General features: G+C 41.0%; 1 long non-coding RNA gene across 1 annotated transcript; it reads right to left on the bottom strand.

Moving 5' to 3' along the window:
- Positions 1–4,028: 4,028 nt before the first annotated feature.
- Positions 4,029–5,833, bottom strand: LOC136238679 (uncharacterized). The gene is made up of 5 exons (XR_010693154.1): positions 5,156–5,833; positions 5,049–5,105; positions 4,927–4,984; positions 4,736–4,840; positions 4,029–4,378 (listed from the first exon to the last, which is right to left on the bottom strand). It is a non-coding gene; the product is annotated as an uncharacterized lncRNA (long non-coding RNA).
- Between the last annotated feature and the right edge of the window lie 2,388 nt (positions 5,834–8,221).

Raw genomic sequence — 8,221 nt, 5'->3', positions numbered from 1 at the left:
AGCTCGTATTGTGAGATGTAGACTCATGTTTGAGTACCAACTTACCTCATTTGGGTGCTAGCAACATGGCTCATTTCTGGGTGTTATAGCTGCTCATGTCTGGCTACTAGTGATGTAGCTCATGTCTGAGTGCAACTGACAGCTCATTCTGGGTGTTACCAACATATTGAGTGCTACCGATGTAACTCAGATTTGGGTACTACCAATGTAGCTCATGATCATGTTTGAGAACTGCTGACATAGCTCGTTTGGGTGCTATACCGTCTTAACTCATGTTTCGGTGCTGCTGACATAGCTTATGTGTGAGTGCTACCAATGTAGCTCATGTTTGAGTGCTACCGGTGTAGCTTATGCTGTGTGAGTGCTACCGACATGGCTCATGTTGTGAGATGTAGCTCCTGTTTGAGTACCAACTTGAGTGCTACCAACATAGCTCATGTCTGGCTACAGCTACTGATGTACCTCATGTCTGGGTGCTACTGACAGCTCATGTCTGGGTGTTACTGACATGTTGAGTGCTACCGATGTCACTCAGGTTATTACCGACGTACCTCATGTTTGAGTGCTACCAATGTAGTTCATATGTGACTGCTACCAATGTATTTTTCTACAGTTGTGACTCATGTTTGAGTGCTACCGACATAGCTCATGTGTAAATGCTTTTTAACTTACCACATTTGAGTGCTACCGATGTAGCTCATGTATGGGTGCTACCGACGTAGCTCCTGTCTGGGTATTACCAATGTAGCTTATGTCTGAGTGCTACTGATGTATAGTAGTTCAGTTTGAGTGCTACTGACATAGCACATGTTTAAGTGCTACTGACATAGCTCATACTGTGAGATGTAGCTCATGTTTCCGTACCAACTTACCTCACTAGAGTACTACCAACGTAGCTCATCTCTGGGTGCTATACGTGTCTGGCTACTAGTGATGTAGTTCATGACTGGGTGTTACCGACATATTGAGTGCTGCTGATGTAACTCAGGTTTGGGTACTACCGATGTAGCTCATGTTTGACTGCTACTGACATAGCTCATGTTTGCAACATAGCTAGTGTTTGACTGAGTGCTACCAGTGTAGCTCATGTTTGAGTGCTACCGTTGTAGCTCCTGTTTGAGTGCTACCATTGTAGCTCATGTTTGAGTGCTACCGTTGTAGCTCATGTGTGAGTGCTACCAACATGGCTCACATTGTGAGATGTAGCTGATGTTTGAGTACCAACTTACCTCATTTGAGCGCTACCGACATAGTTCATGTCTGAGTGCTACTGACAGATCGTGTCTGGGTGTTAATAACAAATTGAATGCTACTGACAACTCAAGTCTAGGTGTTAATGACATATTGAGTGCTACTGATGTAGCTCAGGTTTGAGTACTACTGATGTAGCTCATGTTCGCTACTATTGACATAGCTCATGTGAGAGTCCTACCGATGTAGCTCATGTGTGAGTGCTGCCAATGTAGCTGATGTTTGAGTGCTATTACCGTTGTAGCTGATGTTTGAGTGCTACTACCAATTAGTGTAGCTGATGTTTGAGTGCTACCAACGTAGCTGATGTGAGTGCGACTGACGTAGCTGATGTTTGAGTGCTGCCAACGTAGCTGATGTTTGAGTGCTACTGAAGTAGCTGATGTTTGAGTGCTACCGACGTAGCTGGTGTTTGAGTGCTACCGACGTAGCTGGTGTTTGAGTGCTACCGACGTAGCTGATGTTTGAGTGCTACCGACGTAGCTGGTGTTTGAGTGCTACCGACGTAGCTGATGTTTGAGTGTTACCGATGTAGCTGATGTGAGTGCTACCGACGTAGCTGATGTTTGAGTGCTACCGACGTAGCTGATGTTTGAGTGCTACCGACGTACCTAATGTTTGAGTGCTACCGATGTAGCTGATGTGAGTGCTACTGAAGTAGCTGATGTTTGAGTGCTACCAACGTAGCTGATGTGAGTGCTACCGACGTAGCTGATGTTTGAGTGCTACCGACGTAGCTGATGTTTGAGTGCTACCGACGTAGCTGATGTTTGAGTGCTACCGACGTAGCTGATGTTTGAGTGCTACCGACGTAGCTGATGTTTGAGTGCTACCGACGTAGCTGATGTTTGAGTGCTACCGACGTAGCTGATGTTTGAGTGCTACCGACGTAGCTGATGTGAGTGCTACCGACGTAGCTGATGTGAGTGCTACCGACGTAGCTGATGTGAGTGCTACCGACGTAGCTGATGTGAGTGCTAGCTACCGAAGTAGCTGATGTTTGAGTGCTACTGATGTAGCTGCCAATCCACCTGTCCCCGACTGAACCAGGCCTAGCTATCATTCCCCTTTTCCCTCCCTCCTAGGGGCTATACTTTAAAATGTGGGATCCAACCAGCTTAATTTGCGGTCAACCAATCCATAAATTCCTTTCAAAAGAAAATTCCAGCAACCTTACCCTAAAAAGGCCAGGTACCCTCTACGCCTACCTCCAGGATGTACTATATTTCACTCCCTTCCTGTGTGAAGGGAGGAGAATGAGTATAAAATCGATGACTGGTTAGTGGGGACTTCCGGTGGTAGGTGATAACTCACTCGGCGAGACAATACTGGAGCATCTACCGATACAATCAGTTGTGATCTGTGTGTGCCACCGCGGCTAGAGCACTATTGATCAAACTAGTGCCGGAAACTTTCTTGAGAATCTTCCTGGTCACATTCTGACGGTTATCACTGTGGTTCGCGGGGTAAAAGTAGAAGTTGATACCCTATTATTCATCACGATATCATTCCGTTTGAGGTAGAGATGAAGTATCATTGCTCTCCGTCTCGCACTTTTACGCACGACGAGTTGAAGTTCGATCACACGAGCCAACAAATGGCGCCTTCTGCATCACGTGCGTAACTGGCTGGAGGCATGCGTGATTCTTTTTGTGCTAACCACAGTTAAGCTATTAACCTCCATTAATGTATGTTATTACTAATGATGACTGACTTGTTAATTAATGTAAACAAACAAACAAATAAACAAATCTTTTGTGACATGGGTTGATTTTACCACGGATGGTTAAAATGACCAAGATGGCAAGGTTATTTCAAAGACCTGGCTAGAGGTTGAAGAGACTATAGAGCATCTGGGTAATATGACTGTATCTTACAAAGTTAAAATAAACCAATACATCCTTGTGTAATTAATTTTTCTGTATGTGTGTATGTAAATAGTCTTTCTTTTCCTTGCCATGCCCGCGTGCTGACCCAATTACCGGTCAGCTGTGCGGTCGCATGTTGTCCGAGGATCCACTTGCTTTTATTTTGTATACACCTTGTTCATCATAATTTGATGGTTAATAAAAAAAGTCAGTCAAATACTCTAATAGAACGGTCACCACATATAACACTATTGAGAATCCTCCACATAGTTGCTGAGTATGAAAACTAACATTTGCAGATTCTACTCATAAATGGCACTTATACCTATACAACTCTTAGCATACTTAAAAAGCAGTGTGATTTAGATATTTGGCCATGAAGCTGCTCAATTTCAGTCCTGAAACATAAATAGCTTTAGCTTCTTGGGGGCTGTGCCCCAGATCCCCTGCTCCATACTTGCTACCCTGCATGGTGCACCCTCCTGGACCCTCTCCTCTTTCAGCTATCTAGTAAGTAAAAAATAAAATAAACATCCACCCTCCCTCACTGCTATTTTGAGTTCAGGAGGATGAGAAATTAATAATTAAGTTTATGTGCAGCAGTAGAGCATATAACTAATGTTTATGAAACATGTAGCTATTGCAGTTGTTGAAGTAAAGTTAGCTGATGTAAAGTGTATTACTCAAAACTTGTGAATATTTATTTATCGTCATACTTTCCACCATCACTAATAAATCACTTTGGTGTAAAGAACAAGTATTTATGTTGCCATTGCTTGCATCCCAGTCTTCCCAGATCTTTTTTTGTCAATATTCTGGCTATGCCTTTCATTTATTTAGCTAAATGACAGGCTGAGCCTGTGTTAAAGGTCTGCATGTGAGTAACATGGTGAGCCAGAGAAACATACAGTTTAGTACACAAATCAATTACATACAGTTAATTATGTGTACTGATAATTTGGGATTGGTCATCAGGGGCAATAGTGACATTGGAATAGGATGTGATAAGTTCTCTCAGCATAAAAGTTGTTGGTAAAATGAATTCGTAATGTTTAATTATGTTATAGTGAGTGAAAGATAAATGACTGCCATTGACTGGTACATACATACAAATAGATGCAAAGTTTTGGAAGTAAAAAATAATGAAGCTGTTGATGATGTCCTTGAGTGAGTAACCTTTTGATGTGCTCCAGACCTTTAGCAAAGGTATATATGCAGTGGTGTGACTTTGATGTTAAAGTTGTATCCATGCATCGTTGCTATTAGAAAGTTAGTAAGATCAGACTCATGAATACAACATTACTTATAAAGCAACAGCATAAAAAGGCTACTCAAGTATACTGGAATAGAACAATGCAGTAGAAAAAAGTCTCCATTAACAAAACATGTTCATTAAATAGATAATATATGTAGAAAAAACCTTTACCTTCAGTGCTGGACACTGTAAAGTACTAGTAAGAATAAATACTTAGGTTTAAAGGAAGAAAATCCATCCCTCTTGGAGGAGACTGAGTGTGGCGCTTGACTAGACATTGGGTGGCCTGCAGTTCAAATACTGGGGTAGGAGGGATTATTTTTCCTTTCATTGGCCCTTTTATGTTTCACCTTATTGTTACCTAAGTAAAGTAATCATTAAGTCTCCAGTTCCTGTTAGGTTAGGATAATCCAAAGGCTGCAGCACATGTTGCTGTCAGACCTTCAGTGCTGGACACTGTAAAGCACTAGTAAGAATAAGAATAAGAACAATTGCATATATCTAGCTAGGATGGTAAAGAAATGAACATCTATATAGACTTAGTTCTGTCACCTCAATGTTAAATCAGCTATCATGGCCAACTCTCCAGACTCGCCGCAAATTATCTCGACTACAAACATTACACAAAGTTTTTTACCAACAGATATCACTTACAATTCCTCCATACTACCTACCAACGTCACAATCCACGAGACAGTACCATCCACTGCACTACATCTTACCACATGTATCTACCACAGCACACCAAAATAGTTATTTTTCAATGATTGGAACTCTTTACCAGTAGATCTTATTGAAGTTGCAGATGCTGACATTTTTATAACCGGACTACAATCATTCGGAGTATTGTAATTGTGTTGCATGTATTTGGGCAAATCTGAGCACACCAGCATCTGAGCACACCAGCAGGGCTGACTGCTCAGTAATAATAATAATCAATAATAATCAAGATGAATTAGTGCTAGTTTCCATGCATGTATGTAGCTGTTGCTTCTCATGGTCTTGAGAACAGAAACAGGTGGCAGACCAGAGAAGTGCTGTAATTTGTATCTCATATAGACCTCAATTCTAATTATAAGCTTACTACCATGGAAACCTTAAGCCATTTCATCCAGACAAATGCTACATTGAATTCAGAGTTTTCAGTATCAATTCACCATTAATAGTATCATTGTTCATTTAAAACAGGTACTCAATGGGCCACATTATTCTCTGCCCATTAAGTTTCTAATTACATTAAATGTTGTACAGCATAATGTCTTACACTGCGATTTGCCACGTTCAGCTAGTGAATTGTGAATGGGTGGTGAATCATCCAATACGCTTTTGTTTCACTTAACTATGGAGATTCTGAGTGATCTACTTGTCTGATGACAAGTCAGTTGGGTGATAGCTAGATCGTATATTCTTCGTAACGGTGTTTGGTAGGCTATCGTTTTGTTCACCCAAGTTGAGTCCATAAGCGCCTCATAAAATAATTACGTATACATGAGTCAGCATTATAAAACCGATAATATAGCGATTTCGTGACATCATGGACGAGAGAAGCATGAACAGAAGCAGTAAACTGTCTAATAAGCTGAGTTGATTGCCATTGTTTGAGGTACAATGTGTGCACTTGTATTACCAAGTATTATGTTTTTTATGTTTCTTGTCTACCCCTGAGAATCGAGCTGAGAATAGTATATGAACAGAACATGGCTTACAATTCAGCCTTAAGTGATCAACATTAGGGCTTGGAAAATGTTAGGTACAACATAGTGTACTGCCATTAGGCCATGCAGGTAAACTTGATACTTGTTTCTCAACCATGCCATGGGCCCATGGATTCTATGTGGGAGGGAGGTCATTTTATATATGTACACTCGGCTGCAGGTTCGAGGCTACCTAGGTCCAGTCATGAATTTTTTCTCCTTTCTGCAACTTTTCAAACACACCTTATGTAGCTAATGTCTTTGTATCTAATGTCTTTGAGCAGGCTGTAGGACCAGGTGTCCTACAGACCTTCAGCACTTGTGTTGTGAAGCTTTAATAAAAAAATAAATAAAAAATTAACACCTATCGATGCTAACCCCATACTGCCCATACAGGCAGCTAGGGTGGCGATCAAGTGGGGATTTAACAAAGCAAATGTTACCTGCTGGAATACTGCTGCTACCTGTAAACCCATTGTCATTAGATACAAAATAGAAAATTTATTGCAGTGGCCTACACCTGGCACTGCTGGCAGGATATTTTATTGGTAGCTAAACCCCGAATCTCACCTACCAAGCCTGTACTGGGGGTTACGGATGATAGGTGCGGTGTTCATTGTTGAACGAAGTACTCACAAACTACTGCAAAAGTAGGTTATCCACTATGCAGAAATTAGCGGATCAAAATACGTGTGCATGTGATTAATAAAATTTGAGGCAGGAGGATGTAAGTAATGCAGTTAGGAATGAGAAACAATTAATCTGGCCTTAGAGTGTACATTGATTTTGGGGTCATGCAACTTACAGCTAAATGTGCTGTGCTACCATGCTTTATTAGACTTGTGATTGAAGCTCTTGAAATGACTAAGGTTTTCAAACTAAGTGTATATAGCAGTCTTGTAGTTAGAGAATGAGAAAGTCAACTAGGGTAGCAACCCACCCAGCTAAACTGGAGAACAAATACCAACTGTTCATGTCTTTGAAGGTCCAGGTAGGACTTCGGGTGCTCACACCTTCATCTGTGAGACATGCATGGTACAGCCTCCTGCAGATGACTAGTCCTGCCCCAGGAAGATCTGCTGGCACTGACTCGAAGCACCTGAGTGGCACACAGGTGTCCCAGTGCTGGTTCACTGGGTGGGTGTGACTGCTAGTGGCAGCTAAAGGTTTTGCTTTGTGTGTGTGTGTGTATTGTGTACCTGTTAGTCTCGCATAACCAGACCAGTGTTTTAATGTAAAGGCTCCCAAGCTGAAAAGGGTTTGCTACAGACATGGGTCTCAGTACACGACTAAACTAATACTTCAGTACAAATTTGAAAGTACTGGCTTTATCTCAAATTTCCCAATGTATTTGTAAGTTTTTTGCTAAGTACATAAAGTACTTATAAGTATTTTAAGCACTTTTTAAGTATTGTGTACTTTGTATGCATGTGTATACTAAGTAAGATTGGAAAACACTAGAAGAATTTATGAAGTTATATATTATACTTCTACAGCAAATGACATGTGAGTTATGGGTGCTAATTTACAGTGTAGTAGGTTGTCGTCATAATTTCCATGTTAAAACAGCTCGCTTCAGCACATGGAGGAGTACAGGAAAAGTACTATATCTTATTTGTCAGTTCATGGTGAATAGATTAGTAGCTTGTTTCAGTCATGATTCATTAAGCACCTGTAACTAATTTGCCATATTGTTGCTGTACAAATTATCAACTGTTCCAACTGTGTAGTGCTATAACTCAAAGACCACTCATCTTACAAGGCTGAAACTTTGACACCCACTCCTTTGTTACAAAAATGGAATTCGAGAAATGTGCAAAGCTTTTGCTCAGTCGGTTGCATTCAGCATGAAATGACAAATCCATACATGTGCTTGTTGCCATTTTGAGTGGTGTAATCAACACTTCACATTTCCTGCTGGGTGTTGTCACAATTTGCCTATTGGAAGTGTACCAGACCCTTTTAGCACGGGCACTTATAATCTCTAATTGATATGCCTTTGCACTGAAATAGTGGTGTGGCAGCAGGAGACTTTGTATGTGTGTCTCAGTAATAATCCATGCCAATAGCATTGCAAAAGAATGGTGCAATCTATGTACATGTCACACTTCTAGTGGTTTTTTTTCGGCCACTATTGTGGTCAAATTAGTCTA

The sequence above is a fragment of the Dysidea avara genome, chromosome 11, assembly GCF_963678975.1.
Source record: "Dysidea avara chromosome 11, odDysAvar1.4, whole genome shotgun sequence".
NCBI lineage: Eukaryota > Metazoa > Porifera > Demospongiae > Dictyoceratida > Dysideidae > Dysidea > Dysidea avara.
This window is presented reverse-complemented; position numbering and strand designations above follow the sequence as displayed.